Source organism: Macaca nemestrina, chromosome 6 (assembly GCF_043159975.1).
Source record: "Macaca nemestrina isolate mMacNem1 chromosome 6, mMacNem.hap1, whole genome shotgun sequence".
Classification (NCBI taxonomy): domain Eukaryota; kingdom Metazoa; phylum Chordata; class Mammalia; order Primates; family Cercopithecidae; genus Macaca; species Macaca nemestrina.
In genome coordinates, this window is record NC_092130.1 from 102,767,841 (window position 1) to 102,789,207 (window position 21,367).

The 21,367-nt window shown below is 41.4% G+C and overlaps 1 long non-coding RNA gene across 1 annotated transcript in view; it reads left to right on the forward strand.

The window, feature by feature from the left end:
- LOC139363847 (uncharacterized) overlaps nucleotides 1-21,367 on the forward strand; it is a 111,409-nt gene that overhangs the window by 88,775 nt on the left and 1,267 nt on the right. The window lies entirely within an intron of this gene.

Below are 21,367 nucleotides of genomic sequence, written 5' to 3' on the forward strand. Positions count from 1 at the left end.
CTCTTAGAGTTCATGGGACACAGTGGCGGGATTACTGTGAACGGTGCCAATGGCTGCCAATGCTACAACTTTAAAGGCTCAGCTGGAGTTGTCTGGGCTCTGTGAGTAGTTCACACAAGAGAGTCCAGAACTAGACCCAGTCTGAACCCTCAGTTTGATGATGGCTGGAGTCAGGGCAAATAAAGACCCAGACAGAGACCTAACGAGTGTGTATAGGCTTAAGTATGTTTCCTTGGTCGAAATGCTGGTTCTCACTGGCGACTTCTGCCTTATGGAGAGAGATGGGGAGAGAGGGAATTTCTTCCCCTAGCGTTCCTTTGTTGTCTTGCCATTTTCCTGCTGAGCCTGGAAAGTGCAGGGAAGGCAAGAAAGCAGTATGGGGCGGTGGTTAAGAACTCACACTGTGAGTCTGGCAAGACAAGCACTTATACTCCACGTCCACCACAGCTTCATGAGCCTTTGTGGTTATGGGCAATGAACAGCCTGGCTCTCCTTGGCGAGAGCTTAGATCCAGCTTGAATGAGAGTGCTTAACTGTTTTTCTCACTCAAGTAACAGAACCTCGGCTTTTTCAGGTGGCAGCCTGGGTGAGTGAGCTGAGGGGTCTGGGCAGGTGACAAACAGAGAAAGAAGGTTCTCAGAGGAAAAGGGCTTTAGGACGAGCTAAAACATGGCATGGTTCACAGGCCATCCCTTGTGCGACTCTTCTCTCTGTCTTGAATTTTTCTGCTTTATAATTCTCTTTGTTACCCCCTGACCCTCCAGAACTTTAGTATGTGTCTGGTTTTCGCAATACTTTATTTAGTGTTTAGTGGGGTATTGTCAGGGAGGAAGGAAAAGGAGTGTCCAGAGTTGGCAAAAGTGATACCAAATGGAGGCACAGCTGCAGGAGCTGAAAATGGTGCCTGGGATCCAGGAGACAGCAGAGATCCAGGTCTCAGTGGAAACCATCTCAGAGCTAAGTAGGACTCCAATCTCCTTCTGTTAATAGAAAGTATACTGGCACAAGGAAGCGGCTATGGGGTAGTCTGGGCTGCCATAGTATGTTAGATGGGGAAAGATAAAGCCATTTTATTGGAACATTAAGGACGTGACCTCAGAAGACAAAAAGACTTGGAAGTTATCCAGAAGGGAGACATCAGACATAGGACCTGGAGATTAGGTATCCTTAGAACTTTTTCACTCAGATGCTGGGCAAAGGGTTATGAAACTTTCTTGAATCTCCTTAGTGCCTGTTTGGGTAAAGGCAAGGGTCTCTGAGACACAGGTAGCCTTGAAAGGTCCTCCAGGACAGTCACACTGTCAGAAGTCCTTTGGCAACTGGCTCTGGTCATCCTCTCTTCAGCCGCCTCCAACTTACTACTCAACCACCATCATCTCTTTCTCCAGCCACTGTGGTCAAACATGGTTCCAGAATATGATTGTGGAACCAACCCTGATTCCCTGTCAGCAGCACATGGCACATCCCAGAGAGCCATTGATCCCACATCCAGCTTCATCTCCCAAGGGTGTCCCATGACATTATGAAGCTCTGTCATTTCCTAATCCATGTCTGTACTTACTGAGACAAAGCACAAAATGGATCAGGGGAAAGGGGCTTGTGGCCAAAATATGAAGCTCCCTTGGGGACAGCTTGCCTCTGCGACCTTACTTTTGTTATTCTGTTCCCTTGGGGAGGCAGCAAAGTCCACCCCCTGAAACCTCTGGAACCTGTTTCTCCGGTTCTATTCACAGTCATCTTTGGGAGGTATGGGCAGTAAGAAACTACAGGGCAAGGGACCTTTTCATCCCTGATTCTCAGCAGCAGGGGTTAACTGGAGTGAGGGAAGGCTCGGTGGTTGCCAGGCACGTCTCTCTTCTCTCTATATTCCTGGTGTCTAGATCTGCACCAAAAACATGTGGTAACCACCTAGAGAAGAAGGGTGTGGAGGGGTGTATGCAATCACCCACTGGGAAAATCAAGGCCACATGGAAAAACTGTTTGCTCTGAATAATTATGACACAGTCCCCATCTTTAAGGAGCTCCAGGTTACTTAAGTTAAAATGAACAAGCCTCGAAGCTGTAGACTCACTTAAGGTATAGACAAGCATTGGCAAACTTCTTCACCTCTTCTTCCTTGTGCTTTTTGCACATCAAAAAATAGTGCTATTTTCTAGAGAAACAAAAGCAGCTTCTCTGTAATGCGTAGCTTGCCTGATTGACACTCAAACTGGCAATTTTGCAAATTTCCTTGAAAATTTGCTTTTCCTTCCCTGACTTTTCTGTAGGAACAATGTTACACAACAGGGCCATTCAAGGCAGAGTCACTCCTTTAAAATGGCTCCAGGAAAGAGCCACCCATTTTTATTTTTAATAATTCCTTGATGGAAACTTGAAAGGGACATGTCTCCTAGGAAAGTTCTAGAACAACCTGATGAGAGAGGCTTTTACATAGTGCTCTGGGATTTATTCATCCTATTAGTGTACTGAAATGTGTTTGCACAAAATATGACACAAAAAGAGTCTTCAGCTGGAGGGTGCATATCTTTTTGTCATAGGCAATATATTTTTTTCCAAGTTTATAACCGAAGTTCCCCCCCAAAATGTGAAATTATCTTAACTTCTCTCACATTCAATCTCTCATCCATCAGTAACTATGTAGTCCTTGTGTTCAAAACAGCCCAGTTGCTGTCATTGTTAGGGGGACTTTGCAGAAGCCTTTCGGCCTCCACCCTGGCTGCTCTCAGTCACTTCTCCAACAGGAGCCAGAATAAACTTTGAAAATATGTCAAGCCATCTCGCTCTTCTGTTCAACCATCTAATAGCTTCCCATTTCACTCAGAATGAAATCCAAAGTCTTTATCAGGGCCCATATAGCCCTGTTAACTCTTAGAGCTTACCTCCCACTACCCTCCCATCTTACACTTGTTCTTACCCCTCAATGGCTTCCTTGTTAGTCTTTGAACAAAAACAAGCCTGGACCCCAGGGTCTTTGCACTTGCCATGCTCTCTAAGGAGAACACTGAATCTTCTCCTCTCACAGCATGCTCCCTTCTTTCCTCGTAGTCTCTGATGAAATGCCATCTTGTCACTGAGGCCTTTGACACCCCAATCACTGTCTGTCCTGCCCTGCTTTGGTTGTTACATTATTGATCACTACCTGACATGCATCAAGTTGAAATTTGTTCATTTGATTGTTGTCAGCATTTTTGTGTGAGCAGAGATTTTATTTTTATTTTTATTTTTGAGACGGTTCTTACTCTGTCCCCCAGGCTGGAGTGCTGTGGTATAACCATAGCTCACTGCAGACTTGAACTCTTTTTGCTTCAGCCTCCTGAGTCATTGGGACTACACGTAGGTGCCACCATGCCTGCATAATTCTTATTTTTTTGTAGAGATAGGGTCTTACTGTATGGTCCAGGCTGGTCTCCAACTCCTGGCCTCAAGCCATCCTCCTGCCTTGGCCTCCCACAGTGCTGGGATTACAAGTGTGAGCCACTGTATCTATGAACAGGGACTTTCTTTTGTTCACTACAGTATCCCCAGTGCCTAAGACAATTCTGCGCACATAGCTGGAGCTCACTAAATATTGAATGGATGAATGAATTCCTGGTCCTAATGCCCTGTATCCTCAGCTGGAACTTGCCCCATAAGGCTGTAGGTGGTGATGGGGATGCCAATAAAAAGAAACTATTGAGATGGTCAAGGATTTTTAGAGAAGAAAGTGAATGTAGGAAAAGTATTATTTGAAAACTAAGGGAAAAGAAAATAAGCAGAAAGTGATCCTGGATAGCGCTCACCCATTCACTGAACCGAAGCCAGGCCAGATCTGTTCTCTGCAGTTGCTGAAATCTGGTTCTTGTCACAAACCGACCTAGACATCTATTTTGATACACATATTATATGTCTCTTGGCATGCAGAGTACTCATATCATTTACTAGATTTATTGAAATGATGGAAAGTGGTGTGAAATGCCTCCTGCCATATGGGAAAAGAGGTGAAAAATGCTGACATTTGGCTTTTAGCCAATTTCACAAAAGTTTAGAGTTTCAGACTTTTTTTTCTCCTCCTGGGTGTGGTGACTCCGTCTTATCAAACTTCTATTCTCTGAGTAGCCATAAAGACATGTCTGTGCATCTGGTGGTATTTTAATATTCAAAGAAACATATTCTTATGTGCATAGAAACTGACATTTGGCCCAGCGGTTACAAGAAGAATTGAAAAAGACTTTCTTTGCCCTGCTAAGTGCTTGTATTCCCATATCTCCCTTTACTTAAGCTTTGGTGAGTAGGAATATGCTTGGAGAAAATGGATCCATTTGATATAACTAACCACTGAGCCCTACCATGTGCCCAGCCTGGGCCCGGCACGGGCAGTATGGTCAGAACAGTCTCTGTCTCCACCACTCACCTGTCCTTTAACCTTAGACAAGTCACTGACCTCTCTAAGCCTCACCTGCTAGCCCCTCTTCCAACCACCATCATCTGTCACCTCCCTTGCAGGAGCCTCCTAGCCGATTTCTTGGTCTTCCAGTTTCCTCAACTGTAAGTTGAGACTGAATAGGACCTTCCACATGGGGTTGTAAAGGTTAGATGAGCTGCTCCATGAATGTGCTTTAGCGTGGTGCTAGCACAGAAATCCTCTGTAAAATTTTACTGGAGATTATCATTACTTTTCATTATGATTATAGCTCATGGTTCAGTGGGCCTCTGTTATCGGGAGTTGAAAGATCTTTTCCCCTTAATTGTACTTCTTTTCTAGATTCTATTTTTGATTTAAGTGAGTCATTTTGGCTAGAGAACTAGTCATTCTAAACTGCATATTATGCACGTTTTTAGATGGTGCTTGCACCTAAAAGCCAGCCTGGCAGGGATGTGGTCAAAATACATCCCAATGTTGTGTAATTGCCCTGTAATATACAAACATGGCTTTTGGTGTTACTGAATCTAAAACATCCAAATTATCTTACAAATACTGTCATGAGGTCAGATCAACAGAAATAAACAACTCCTCCTCAAACCCAAACATATCTCACCTCACAGCCCCTATATACAGCTCCCTATATATGAATATTCATGGATAAAGACATGGTCCCAACCCTCAGGGAATTTAGGTTCAAATAGAGATGACAGTCAATAAACAAGTGTTCATTGTACGTACGTGCGTGTGATTAATGCAATGAAGGAAAAGAACATAGTGAACAAATGCTATCTTTCATGAAGACTCAACATATTTCAGTTGTGTGCTACCCTGGGAGTTTAGACAATCTTCCAAAACTCATCACATACCATTTCCATAATGCCCTGTAAAGTTTTAAGTAGTTTCTTCAGAGATAACTTCCTTTAAATACCCACTCTGATCCCTTGAATACAATAAGGCTCACAGGACTGGAGCTGTCTGAGACTCCAACTATAATCTTCACCCTTCCAAGGGAAATGGGAAAGAAATATATATATGCTCTTTTCTCAAAAACATGTTTACTGAACACCTACAATTGGTACAGCATACATGGTATTGCTCCCATGCTGGGAGCATCTATGTGAACACAGCCTCTGCTCCAGAGGGGGTCTGAGAATCAGTCCACTGCCAACAGGCTTTCCAGATGGTAATCACACACGTGGCTTTCATTCCTTTGCTTACCTGTCCTCATGTGGTGTTTCACGTTTGTTTACTATCTGATAGTTTCAGCATTCTGTTTGCAGTGGTAACTGTGTATGGCAGGAAAATATCCTAGTTAGCATGTAATAAGAGTCTGTAATTCTTCCAGAAAAAAATTCTGTTAATGTTCAGATGAATATTATAGGTAATTAGAAGCATATACTCATCACAAAATGAAACTGACTGTAGATTTCAGACAGTCATCATTTGTGAAGAAGAATGCAGTTTTGCCTCATTTGTGCAGATAGCATCGATGGGTGATAACGTTTTCCATGTATGGGTTGTAGGATTATCCTAAGACTTCAGGCCCAAAGTATTCATCTTGACCACTTTAGATGAAATGATTTTAAAGATGTAATTTTGTATTTCTTGCCATTTTTATATCTATTGACTAAACATATTTTATCTTCTTTTTGGTGACTCAGAGTCCTCACCGTGAGTATGAATAATGTTACTGTGCTACGGATAAACAATGACGTCAGGGCCTGTTGAGTTATGAGCTGCGCTGGGAAAATTCCTAGGTAAATGGTCTCAGGGCCTTAGATTTATTGAGCCTATACAACTTTTCTAATTCTTCCCTAAATGTTAGGTTTTTACTTGTGACTGTCTTGTGTTTGTCTCTAGGAACCATTTCCCACCCTCAGCCTTTTATTCAGGGACTACATTTTGAGCACTTGCTGTGTGGCAGGGCTTGCTTCTATATGCAGAAGAGACAGACGGAGACCACAGTACCAAGGGCCTACCCGCGTGGAGCATACCTGCTGGCAGGAGAGTCAAACAGCAAAGAAGCCACAAGTTAAGCAAAAATAATTCTCCTTTGTTTCAGTCTGGGGCAGTGAATAATCACACATAGCAGGGCTAAGCCTAAATTAAGAATAAATAGGATCTAGGCCAGGCGTGGTGGCTCATGCCTGTAATCCCAGCACTTTGGGAGACTGAGGCAGGCATATCACTTGAGGCCAGGAGTTCGAGACCAGCCTGGTCAATATGGTGAAACCCCATCTCTACTAAAAACACAAAAATTAGCCGGGCGTGGTGGCATGCACCGGTAGTCCCAGCTACTTGGGAGGCGGAGGCAAGAAGATCACTTGAACCTGGGAGACAGAGGTTGCAGTGAGCCGAGATGGTGCCACTGCATTCCAGCCTGGGTGATGGAGCAAGACTCTGTCTCAATTTAAATAAATAAATAAATAAATAAATAAATAATAAATAAGAATAACTAAGATCCAAGAAACTTGTATGCTCAGAGTCCATTTCTGTTTCCTTCTTAGCAATTCCCAAGCAATGGGACTATCCACTTCATGGCTCTTCAGAAATGCAGAGCTTTGGTATTTCCACAGAATACTGAGCATAATATTGAAAATGGCTCAATGTCACTAGAAACAAATGGCCCTTTGCCTGCCACTTAAAGTTGAGTATGACATGGCATCTGAGAGGCTACAGAATTCAAATTCTAGCCATGATTTGCCTTCATCTCCAGATTTTTGTATCTGCCAAGCCCACCTCTTTACGTACATGTCTCATGGCATCTGACACATAACATTTGATTCTACCCCCAATATTGCCTTTACCTTCCCAACCTTGGCAATAGCACTATAATCTTCCAAAAATCAAGAAATTATTCTCAAGTTCTATTTCTCAGCCCCTATTCACCCAGCCCTACCCTACGTCCAAGTTCATGAGTGAAGCCTATGGATTAACAACAACAACAACAACATATATCCTGAGTCTGAATCAGATAATGACTCCCCCTGCCTGAGATCTATCAGGGCCTTGTTGTGCTCTTAGAGAACAATACCAGCTTCCCACAGTGGTTTCAAGGCCTGATAAGATCCATTTTCTGTTGAAGGTTTTATTCCCCTCTCCCCATGATTCCTTTCATCATTCCTTAAAGGAAAACTTTCCAAATACAGCACTGAACCAAATGGAAAGGAACAATAGCTTTCCAGCAGAGTCGAGTCCTTATTTATCGTTGATATCTTCCCTATAAAACAATGAGCAACAGACTCTCAGAACAGGGGGACTATGCCAGTGAGAGTTCAGATACTGCAATTGTAGATTATTCCCCAGCTTTCTACTTTGTAAATTTAAAACAGTGTTTTGTAAATTTAAAAATAAGCACAGACCACAACTGGTGATACACCTTTTTTTTTTTAATGAATGAAACAGGGACCATCCCTTCATTTTATGAGATATTTTTGGGATATTGTCACAACCAACTAATCAACAAATGAATACTTGATATGTGCCTACTATATGCAGGATATTTTGTGCAAGAATTTTAAGACATGGCCACTGCCTTTTGAGGTTATTACAATTTAGGTGAAAGACATGGATATCCACAGAAAGTTAACAAAAAGCAATATAGAATTAATAACATATGATTTTGCAGGCAATGACCTAAAGCACTTGAACTCCTAAGGGTCCTTCCAAGTCCATGATTTGCTGCTCTGTTTTAGACACTGAATGAGTGATATAGATTGGTGTGCCTCAATCTTTCAAGTGCAAAGAATGCCTGTTAAGATACAGATTCAGATTTAATGGTTCTAAGTGGGGCCCTAGTACTTACAGTTCTAAGAGATTCCCAGGTGACGGCAATGCTGTTGGGATAAGGACCACACTTTGCATTGCAACAGGATAGAAAAATGCTACTCAAAGTATGGTCATCAAATTCCCAGGCCCCTCCCCAGACCCCACTGAATCTGAATCCATGGGGATGGGCTCATGAATGGTGTTTTAACAAATTCTCCAGGTAATTTTTATACATTCTAAACACTCAGAAGCACTGGTAAGAGATTAAGTGCTGTGAGGGCCAGAAGCGTTGAATTCTGGATACATGTACTTTTCCCCAGCAAGTAGTCCCCAGGGTGACATCAGGTCTTGGCCTTTTTCAGGGACTGTCAAATTCAGTACCAAGTGGCCTGGCTCGACTTTTCCAGCATAAGCAGCCAGAATACTGGCCAGGAGCTGTAACTAGAGACTAACACACCCCAACATGTTTTTAGGAACAGATTGGATCAGGCCAGAAAGGAGCCATGATTTAGCCAGATTAATGGCTATTCTTATTGTAATACTCATGAAGAACAGAGACTTTGTAATGGGTTTAGCAGATGTGGACATCTTAATGCCAGAGAGTCTCCCTGCCTAAAAGGGAATTGGAATCATCCAATGTTTTCCCATCCTCTGGCCCGAGATTGAGTTGTCACAGGCTCCCAGACACTGCTCCAGGTGCCCCAGATGGTAGTGGCTGACACACTCTGAGCATGTCATTATGAACACATGCAAACCACATGAGGGTCACTAGCTTCTGGATTAAATGCATGAGACTACCCCTACCCTCAAAGGTCCCTAGGACACTGCTGGGAAAAGGAGGGGTAAGTGGGACCCCAGGTGCTGGGAGGTCTTGGGAAATTGAGGACCCATGGGAAACCCTCAGGGAGAGGAAGCCAAGCAGACATTGGAGGAGTCCTCCAACAACGAGTTAAATGTGACAGAAAAATATATTCAAGTTCTGGCACTTTCTTCCTCTTTCTAATTTCAATACTGTTTGACTATTTGGCTTAGGACGCATATTTTTTAGATCAGGGTAGTACCATTAACTTTTCATTCTATCAGATAATTTAAAAATGATTTTATCTAGTTATTTTGCCAGTAGCATAATGACTTTGTCCAGCTAGCAATGAAACAAAGGCAAATGCTAACTTGGAATTGACAAATTCCTTGGATAATTTGTTTTCTTTATTTCACAAATCTAAGAACCTTATTAATCAAGACTTGTCACTGACTCTGATTTTAGAAGTTGAGCCCACCAGAATCCAGTTCTAAAAGATAGAAAATCAGTATGTCTGCACCAGGCCAGCATTATCCTGATGCCTTGCATTGAAGAGAAGCCCCTTTCTGTTGTTCCCAAACTCAAAATAACAAACAAAAACAACAAACAAAAACAAAAAGAAACCAAAAGTCTCCTCCTGCCCCCCGCCCCGCCCCAATGTGCCCCAATGTGATTTCGGTGAATTCAGAAGAGTTTGTTCTCATTGCCTCTTCTACTTACTGGCTGGCTGTGAATCCTACAGTGGGAGCTTCATTCTGAAGCTCTGAATTCAATAGCAGTAGGATGGGCAACACTTTTAAACGTGCCCATTTAAATGTCCCAAAAAGTGAAGCATTTTGCCAGGAAAAAGGGAGAACTCACAAAGGCCCTGGGAACCCACAGTGGGTGTACCATTAGAGAAAACAGGGCACAGAGGTTTCGAGACAGCTTTTCTATTTCCAGCCTGTTGCTGGGAAGATGTGTTGCCTTAGGAATTGATGTCTCATAAGAGTGAAGTTTCTCCATCTGACAGATCATAATTCTTACCCTACATCTTATGCTTCCCTCGAAGGCTACTGAGAGAAAGAATGAAATGATAGTTTGAAAGGATTTTGAAAATCTGAAAGTCTTCTACAAATATGAACTATTGTTTTCTAAGGCAATTTCCTGGTCTTGTGTAAAGTAGAGCTGACGTTCCAGGGATATCAGGGACCAATAAATACACTGGAAGTGAGTCGAAATTATTTTAAAAAGAAGAGTGATTTAAGCAAGGCGTGGTGGTGTGCCCCTGTAGTCCCAGCTACTCCAGAGGCTAAAGAGGGAGAATTACTTAAACCCAGGAGTTTGAGGTTGCAGTGAGCTATGATTTCACCACTGCACTCTATAGCCTGGGCATCAGAGCAAACCCTGTCTCTTAAAAAAAAAAAAAAAAAAGAAAAAGAAAAAGGAAGAAGAGTTGTCTATAAACAGTGCATGCATTTTTAGGAAGTCTCATCTTTTTTATGATACAACAAACACAGTGATGAAACTGCCAGACAGTAATCCAGGAAGTTGAGTGACTGTATATGTTTGCAGTATCAGATGCTTAAGATAGGAGACACTTTATGGCTCAACCATAGAAACCCAACCTCTTATTTTGATTTATTTGAACCTTCACTTTCATGCTATCTTAACTAGCTAACCTTTCCAGAACTTCACTACTTGCAAAAAGCTTCTGTTTTAAATTGTTCATTAAATTATTTCAGGTGTTAGAGTCAGAGGGTGACAGCCTTGGAAATAATAAAGATTAGAAAGAAAAGTCATTGAATATGTTAGTCATTGATCCCCAGAGTTTGTGAAGATGAATTTATTAGACTCCAAATCCCCCCAAAATCAGGCCGTGGATTATCTGGACAATCAGAGGACCGGGGGTGAATAGTACAAGAAGTATGTCTAACAGAAAGATGTTTCCACCTGGAAGAATGGCTCAGTTCCAACCCTATTCCTTGTGGACTTGTTAATTGGATTTGTTCTTGCAGTTAAGGCAAAATCAGCATATATTCTAGTTAGTGGTTTCAGGCACTGCAAAATTGGAATTCTGCTCAAGGAAAGGTGGCCAAGAAATAAAGGCACTTTCTCAAGAGGTTTAGTCCTACTGGACTGAAAGAAAATTTACATGTTAAACAGAGCCAGAAAGGAAAGTGAAAGTTCTCTATTTCTAAATTTCACTTCTTGGGATGGGAGATTCAGATGCAATGTATTTAAGCATTTCTACGTACCAAAAAGGTATTAGGTTAGGTAGTCCTTTGGAGAAAGTGCATGCATACAAAATTGTGTGGCCACAAATCCAGCAGCTCATATCCCATCTGACTATAGTCATATAAGTAATCTTCATAGATAAATCATAATGCTGTCTGACTTATTAGAAGACGGTGCTAGGCCGGGCGCGGTGGCTCAAGCCTGTAATCCCAGCACTTTGGGAGGCCGAGACGGGCGGATCACGAGGTCAGGAGATCGAGACCATCCTGGCGAACACGGTGAAACCCCGTCTCTACTAAAAAAAAAAATACAAAAAACTAGCCGGGCGAGGCGGCGGGCGCCTGTAGTCCCAGCTACTCGGGAGGCTGAGGCAGGAGAATGGCGTAAACCCGGGGGGCGGAGCTTGCAGTGAGCTGAGATCCGGCCACTGCACTCCAGCCCGGGCGACAGAGCCAGACTCCGTCTCAAAAAAAAAAAAAAAAAAAAAGAAGACGGTGCTACTGGCATTGCCATCAGTGAGTGCAGGTGTGCTAAAAGATCCCTGTAATGAAGAGTTATTTCCACACTGGATGTGTGAAGACTGTTCTTCAATTTGCAGCTGCAGCTGTTATTGCACAGCCAGTGCAGCTGTTGGAATTAAAGTGTGCCTGGGGTTGCATACTGCTTGAGTAGAATCACCTCCCCCTGATGAGCCTGACAGGACTTGGGGAAGGTTCAAATAAAAGGGTGGGGGTGGGGAGGGACATGAAGTAGCCAGCTTAGGTCTGCTGCTCTCCACCAGCAATCATAAACTCAAAAGGCTACGGGGCTAAGTGCAACATGGAATCTTAGATTGGATGCTAGAATAGAAAAGGGACTTTCAAGGTAGAAATGGTAAAATCTGAATCAAGTCTATAGTTTAACAGCATTATACTGGTGTTAATTGCTTAGTTTTGGCAAATACACTATGGTTATGTAAGATGTTAACATCAGGGGAGCTGAGTAAAGAGTATATGGGAAATATCTGAACTATCTTTGCAATTTTTTCTGTAAATCTAAAATTCCTGTAAAAATGTTTACAATATTTGAAACAGTCTATGGCAGCTAGCATGTAATATGGAGGAGTTAAGTGGGCCAGGTTGGGCCCATCACAAACTGGTCAGCTCTTGTCCTATCTAGAGAATGCCCAACTGTTCACCCCTAGCCTATTGTTGCCATGTGGAAATGCAGGCAGTAGCTTTATAGATTTTCAGACTTTTTCGAGCTTATTTTAAAATGCGTGTATGTGATCCTGATATTAAAACAGCAACTCAAACATTTAAAAACCCATTAAGGATGAAGAAAATACAGCTACTCTGTGAATAGCAAATGGCCTATGTTCATGATTTCTCTTCTAGACATCAGAGTGGTAAGTGTGCAAGAGAATTATTCCAGAAAACTCAGATTCCTAAGTCCTAACCTTGGGGGTTATAATTAGGTAGAGGTAGGGTCAAACCCAGAATTCTGCATTTTTAATACACCTCTTGGATGATTTTGACATATGAGGTTCATAGATTTCACTCTGAGTAACACACCTTTTAAAGAGATGGATTCCTCTTCCCCCAGTTTCATCATTCTCTTTAATTCAACATCTTATTCTTTCTCTCATCATCAATGATGCAACCTCAGGGCTAGTGTTAAAAATCTAGGTCCAGGGCTAGGCTGTTCAATATGTGGATAATGGGAAGTTGAAATGTGGGGCTCTAACTGTAAAATATACGCAGGATTTCAAATATTTAGTACCAACTTAAAAATGCAAAATCTCAGGATAAATGTTTAATATTGCTTCAATGTTGAAATGGTAATATTTGGCATATTATGTTAAAATATACTACTCAAATTCATTTCACTTGCTAGTAGAAAATGTAGCTCACATTTGTGATTCATATTTCTATTGGATGGCACTTGTCTAAGAACCTTTGGTGAAGTGTTTTCAATACCTACTTGTACAACACTTAACTTATACTTGTACAGTAACAAAAGGAGTACTTGGTGTTTAAAGTCCCCAGTTCTGCCCAAATCACCAGGACCAGAAATTTCACACGGCGTCTGCCTCAGTTTCCTGGGCATGTCTGTCTCTGCCATCAGAAGCATGACTCAAAGACATTCACGTAATATGTCACAGAAGGATGGGACAAGAGCAGTTTATCAAAGGTACTGTTTCCAAGAGATACAAGGAAAGCTACAGATTCTGAGTTAGATATTAAGTCAGCACAGATTAAGGCAATGCTCTTGTTCTAATCTCAGATTAAGAAATAGTATTTTTTAGTAGACACCTATAATGAAGGGTTTTGGGAAACTTTTCAGACTGATGTTGGAGTTATTTAGTTAAGAGGAGACACCAAAACATGGACACAGAGAGGATAGAAATCCTACTGTGAAAATAACAAGGGAGGACAGTGAGATCCCACTAGTCATTTGGGTTGAGCAGAACATCTCAAACTCTGTTTTCCACCTCATCCGTTTATCAGATTTCCAAATGTATTATGTGAGCACTTTCACTTCATTTGTAAAAGTATTCAACATATATATTTAAGGTGTACAATGTGTTTTGATATACTTGTAAGTATACTTATAACTTATAAGACTGTAGTGATTACTACAGTCAAGAAAATCAACACACCCATCATCTCATATAGTTGTCTTTCTTTTTTCTGTTTTTATTTGTGGTTAAATACCAAAAATCTACTCTCTTGGCAAATTCCCAGACTAAAATATCATTAACTGTAACCTTCATACTGTACATTAAATCTCTAGATTCATTTATCTTTCATAACTGCCACTTTGCACATTTTGATCTACGTGTTCCCATTTCCCCTCACCCCTGGTAACTCCTGTTTCACTCTTTGTTTCTATGCCTTTAGTGGCTTAAGATTCCATATATAAGTGACATCATACAGTATTTTTCGTTCTGTGTCTAGCTTATTTCACTTAGCATAATGTCCTGTAGTTTCATCCATGTTGTTACACATGGCAAGATCTCCTTTTTAAAAGCTGAAAAATATTCTCTCTCTCTCTCACACACACACACACACACACACCAGAATTTCTTTTATCCATTCATCCATCGATGGACACTGAGGTTGCTTCCATCTCTGGGCTATTGTGAATAGTGCTGCAGTGAACATGGGAGTGCAGATATCTTTATTTGGTGGTGATTTCATTTCCTTTGGGTATATACCCAAAGGAATTGTTGTGTCATATTGTAGTTCTATTAATTTTTTTAGGAACCTCCATACTATTTGCCACAACAGCTATGCCAACCTACATCTCCACCAACAGTGTACTAGGGTTCCCTTCTCTCCGCATCCTTATCAACACTTGCTATTTCTTGTGTTTTTGATAAAGCCATCCTTACAGATGTGAGATATCTCACTGCAGTTTCGATTTGTATTTCTCTGATAATTAGTGATGCTGAGCACCTTTTCACATACCTTTTGGCCATTTTTATGCCTTCTTCGGAGAAAGATCTATTCAGGTCCTTGGCTCATGTTTAAAAATAGGGTTATTTGGGGTTTTTTTCTTGCTGTTGAGCTGTGTAAGTTTCTTACATATTTTGGATATTAACCTCTTACAAGCTATATGCTTCACAAATATTTTCTCCCAAATCACAGACTGCCTTTTTATTTTGTTGATAGTTTCCTTTGTTTTACAGAAACTTTTTACACAACAGCTTTACAGAAGTTCTTTAAAAATGTCTACATACATGCTTCAAGAGAAATTTTTTTCATGTGTTTGATTCATTTATACTTAACTAATCAAAATGCCATTTTGTAGGAACCATTTGATGTCTAAAAATATACCTGATCTCCACTTATAATTTTGTTTTCTTTCAACCTGAAGGTCCTCTTGTGTCTATACAGAAACTTTGTATTCAGGCCAGAACCCACACAGTTCAAGTAGTTTTACAACTTGGCAAGATGAACTTGACTGATTCTGTTTTAACAGCTGCCCCAGAATCTACATCTACCTGCTCATTCTTTTGGAGATCCTTCTTTTGGTTTCACCTGCCTGGGTCATGTGTATTGATCTTTGTTGATTTTTTTTTTTTAAAGAAATGTCTGCATTCAGCATCTCCTTTCCTTTGGCAATTATCTCTTCTCTGTTTCAACCTTTTGCCAGCAGGCCCCCAGTCCCCAACCTCTGCTTTGGGTTTCCAAAGATCTTGCCATTCTCTGCTCCCATGCACTATCCACCTCTCATCAAGTTCAGCCTTCCTTTCAGATTAAACCCCCCACTTGCAAACGTCTGCCTTTAGTCCAGGGTAAAGGCTTTCCTACTGCCTTGCTTTGATTCCCAAGGTTTTGCAAGTGCCTTTCAGATTGTTCTTCCTTCTTTCTCCTCCATCCTATCTGTGAGTAGTTCAGGTATGGAAAATCTAGAGGCATCATCTTGCCGATCAGTAATATCACACACCTGTAGCCATCAACATACCTGTAGAAAGGGTTGCATGTTATTAAAACAGAGATGGGCTAGGACACTTACCCACTTGGCCCCAATTCAGAAGATTATTTAGGACTATTCAAAACCAATGGACCTGGCAGCACATTCTAGTAGAACTATCCACAGCTCTGCCTCTTACTTTTGATTTGTTAATGAGCAGGAAATAAAAAACAATGTGCCAATAAGTACAGCTTTAATGACTTTGCAATATATGAACTTTCCAGCAAATGTCATTTTTATAAGATAGACCTATGTGCAGTCTACATATTCCAAGTCAGAGCTGATGCTTTTAACAGACACCTGAATACTCATTTGTCTTCAGGATTCCCATTTTTTACCACCTTGGTCCATTCAGTTTCCTACCCTCCCTATTCAGACAAAGATTTTCCCAAGATGCTTGGCACTCCCCCCACCTCAGCCTGCTTCTTGGGCCCAGACCCACATGGGACATTCCAAACCTTGTCAAAATGAACACGATTTGCATCTTGTTCCTTTGGGATCTTCCTTTGGTGAGATGAGAGCTCGCTGAGACTAAGAGTCAGAACATGAAGTAGTGAGGCTTGGATGCCTCAGCACACTTCCAAAAGTAACACATTCTGAAAGAAGACAGGTGCATTAGAACCATAAAATAAGGATCAAAATGGACTAAAAGCTAGACATTAGAAGAGAGAGATGATAAATACATCAGAGACCTAGGTTAAATAAAATTGCTGTAACTGAGCATGAAATTAAACCCTAAGCCTCATAGCAGTCGGAGGAAAAGGGGAAATATGTTTAGCCTTATGATTTTCAGTGTGTGATAAGAGAAGCTTAATAAGTTCTTTGGTAGTGACTTGTTTTTTTCCTGACAATAAATTTTCTGAGGGAGGTTTTCATTGGGTTTTTACATAAATGACAATATAGACTAAAAAGTGGCTTACAAAGATGTAGAAATGATTTTCATGCAGCCATTTCTTACACTGACCTGCAATAAACACTGAGAGCAAGCTGTTTATTAAATCATAACTCTGAAGATATTTCTTTGGGAGTTTAGACCCATAACTTCCTGGTGATTTATCTTGACATACAGGGAGACCTCAAAGGGCCTAGAGAAATGGTGGTTAGCATGACTCAGAGATGCTCACTCTTGAGAATTAGTTGTTTGTGTTGATTGCTAGGCAGAAGTGGGAGCCCAAGTCTATGTGGTTTGAAAGCAAAGCTCTGATGGCAGGTATCAACACTGGAATTTTATCATGAGATGGTATGGTTTGAATGCATTCCCTCCAAAATTCAGGTATTGCCAATGTGATAATGTTAAGAGGTGAAGCCTTTAAGAGGTGATGAGGTCATGAGGGCTCCTCCCTAGTGAATGGGATTAGGTGCCCTTATAAAAGTATTTGAAGAAAGGTGTTCACTCCCTCTTGCCCTTGTATCTTATGCTATGTGAAGACATAGCAAGAAGGTCCACACAAGATGCCAGTGACTTGGTCTTGGACTTCCCAGACTCCAGAACTTTGAGAAATAAATTTCCGTTCTTCCTAAGCTACCCAATCTGTGGTATTCTGTTATGGTAGCACTAACAGACTAAGACATGAGATAAACATTTATCTGGAAAGTAGGACTACCCTACCTTTCCCAGGTTCTAGGCTATATATATATATATGGGCAGAATTTACTGTGAGTAAATAATTACCTGAATAGCTATTAAAGCTTGAAATTTCCCACAAAGGTGAGGCAACTTTGGTCCAGAAACTTTTAAAGGCAGGTATTACCTGTGGGCATAAAATAATCTACCTATGGCACACTCTAAGGTAGTATTTTGAATTGTTCTTCTGAGAGGCTACAAAATATAGCCTCATTTATTTTTGTGTCTGTCAGATGGAGACCTCTTTAGCAACAGAAATGGTTAATAGTTGCCTGGAGAAAGCCACTCTGCATGGTCCAACAGCGACTCAATTACAAAACATTATGCCAAATCATGTCTTTCCTTTGAAATCATGGCCCAGAAGAAAGGGTTAGCATCAAAGAGGACCTTTCTAGCTGTTATTTTAACTTGTAAAGATTCTAATCCCTAGGTGGCACTGGTTGGTATTAACCTGATACAGGGTATTGGTCACTAGCAACCTCCACTGCTTGAGCATGGATGTGTTGGGGAGCTTGTCACTACCCATCAGCAGGCTGCACCCCAGGAGCCAGCCTCTGACAATGGCAACAATCACCAAGGCTCAGGAGTAAGGTGGCATCGTAACCACAGGGCTTCAGTGTGAGGCCTTGAATCTGGTTACTTCACTACACACATTAAACCAGGTGCCAAATAAGTTGCCTGTACCTAGAATAGGCAAGTGAATGTATCTGTAGAGTAAATAAATGGATGAATGCCACTGAGTATACGGTCAGCAAAAAACTCTGGATCTGGAGCCAGCTATCTCAGCTTCATAACCATACTGAGAGGAAACAGGCCATGACCCATGACTACAGCAGGCTTGGATGCACATAATACAATTGGACTCTTGATTCTTGGCATCTGAGAACCTTGAGATCCTCATGACAAAACAAGAGATGATGGGAGGCCCAAACCAGTTGGTAGGACTGTGTACGGGTCAGATTAGGTTGAGGCCCTTCTGTTTGTAGGACTAGAAGAAGGCAAGAGCACTTTCCCATCTACTTTCTCTTTTCCCAGAGTGCTCTCCTTGCCCATTTCGGGCATTTCCCCCACTTCCACTTTCAGTCATAGGTCATGTAAACAAAGGGAGGTGAGTGAGAATCTTCCAGGCCAGTGGTTCTCTGAGCTTTAAAAATATACTAATGCTGAGTCCATCCCAGAGATTCAGGTTTAATTGGCTGGAGGAACCCCAGGGAGTGGTCTTTTTCACAAGTTCCCTAGATGATTTTCAAGTGTAGCTGGGGTTGATAGCACCATCCCGGCCAGATATAAATCCCTCTCTCCTCCAGCACATACTTACTTCTTCATGTGAATAGTTAAGATGTATAAGAGCCATCTCCATTCCTTCCTTTAAAGAATCTGAAGGGTTATTTTCTCACATATTCACTTTTAAGTACAATTGTCCCTCGATATCTTCAGAGGACTGGTTCCACGATGCCCATGCAGATACCAAAATCTGAGGATGCTCAAGTCCCTTATATAAAATGGTATATGATGGGCATATCACCTATGCACCTTTTCCCATATGCTTTAAATCATCTCTAGATTACATATAATACCTAATACAACGCAAAAGCTACACAAATAGCTGCCTTTACTTGTATTTTTTATTTTTATTTTTTTAAGACAGAATCTTGCTCTGTTGCCCAGGCCGGAGTGCAGTGGCATGATCTCGGCTCACTCCAACCTCCACCTCCTGGGTTTGAGTGATTCTCCTGCCCCAGCCTCCCAAGTAGCTGGGATTACAAGCATGCAACACCATGCCCAGCTTATTTTTGTACTAATAGAGACAGGGTTTTGCCATGTTGGCCAGGCTGGTCTTGAACTCCTGACCTATGGTGATCCACCCCGCCTCAGCCTCCCAAAGTGCTGGGATTACAGGCATGAGCCCTTGCACCTGGCCTATTTTTAAAAAATATTTTTGATCTGTGGTTGAACCTGTGGATGCAGAGCCTACAGATATGGATGGCAGACTGTGTTGCAGAAGACTGCTTATCCAAAATGATGAGATCTGAATTAATTGCCATTAAGGATATTCCTTGTGTTTAGGGAGCATAAGATCAAAAACACGCTATGATTTTATAAAGATGTTTTTATGTAAGATTTTTGCACAATGATATAAATTAGTGCTTTAAACCAATTATTACTCCATCCCCAAGCAAAAACAGCTGCAACTAATAAGTAACCAATGACTAAAAATTAAAAAGAAAAGCAACAAAAGTTCATGAGCAATCAGTAAGATTGCTATGACATCACCATGGATTCAAGCATGACCCTGCTAACCCGACTTACCTGGCCTGTGGATCACACTATCACCCCATAGCAGGCATGGCATGGAATCATCCCTAATTATTTCAAAATGGCAAGATTACTTTTTTGAAAGGATTGAGCCTTTTAAAACTTTTTAGAACCATTCTGTGGTTTGCATGCTTTTTGAGATCAGACTGCCAGATCTTATATTGTTTTTCAAGGCAAATTGAAGTAGGGAGTGGGCTATTTCTCCTGAGCAGTGGTGAAAAGGGGAATTGGGACACTAAGATACTTCCCTATTTTTTGTGTGTGTGATTATATTCTTACTCTGTCTTCATTTTCCCCAGAGTGAATAGTCTTCAGTCTTTTCGTTTGTTGAAAACCTTTCACATGTAATTGTGTTATCATGAAGAACTTCTCTAAATGTGTTAGAGAGAGGAAAACTGGCAGTAATGTTTATCAATTAACATTTCCAACAATACAATTTTAAAAATACATTCAAAGCAAGAAAAAGTGTACCTGTACTAGTAACATGAACTTTATCCAGGATATTTTGGATGGATTCATTTAAAAGATGTAAGATGGAGAAAACACTTATCTTCTTTTATAGCTGTAGGACATTATTGAGTTCCTCGATGTGTTATTTTTAGATGAGAGGTTTTCAGAGAAAGAATGCAAACTTCCCTCAACCATATTCAGGAAAAGCTGTTAATCCATGTCTAGTCCTTGTCTTGCAGCCTTGCAACCCTCTTTGCTCCCTACCTACAGGATCCATGCAATGATGAGCTAACATCCCCAGCTAGTGCATCCAGTGCATCACTTGTTGGTGGGCAAAACTTCCTCTTGTGATTCAATTTTAATAACTATAATTCTGCCTTACTCCTCTTATCTGAATATGGCAGAGACAGGCTAGCTGGCCAGCAAACCTCTTTCTTCTTCCTCCTGGACACTTAGCCGGTGGACAAAGGTAGATTTGCTGAGTTAATGTGGCCATGTGGTCAATTCCTGACCAGTGGATTTTAGGCAGAAGTGGTAAGGGTCCCGTCCAGCCCTGGTCCATTAAAAACCTCCTACATGTGATCCTCCAGGCTTTCCTCTCGTAAGCTACACTTGATGATGGGAGAGCCACAAGATGAAAGGAGCCTGGGTCACTGGGTAACTGAGTCACCCCTTAAAAAGAGGTGCTTATTAATCAAGAATACTTGGTTTGAAATGTATGTGAGCAAGAGATTAACTCTGAGTTGAGTCACTGTGACTTGGGGGTTCTCTTGCATCTGTTACAGCAGCAAGAGTTACCTTAACCAATACATTGAATACCTGTTGCAATCTTCTTGGTTTTTCCAAGTCCTTTTGAAGACTAGGGTCCTGCAATACTCTTATCAGTTGTCCCTACAAGTTTGGAGCCATCCCTAAACCCCAGCTGAGTGAACTGAACCTTGACAGCTGCTGTCTTAATGCTAAATATCCATCTGGCCTGTGGAGAATTTCTTACCTCTGTATTCTCTCATCACTGGACTGAGGTGCTTTGGCAGACGTGATATTCCAGTGCCAACTTCTTGTTTGCTTCTTTTCAGGTTTTCTGCTCAATCTCACCATAAGCCTGACCTCCCTGCCTCAATTTGTATCCCCTCATTCCCCTTGATATACTTAATTCTATGTTCTGATACCTCCCAGTCTGTTTTATTTGAACCACTGATGAACATCTCCTGCCCAAACTTTAGGCCAGTGGTTCTCAAAGTGTGGTCCCTGAGCCAACAGCATTAGCAGAAATTCAATTCTCAGGAAGAATTCAAAATCTGAATCAGAAACTCCAAGGGTAGCTCAGCAA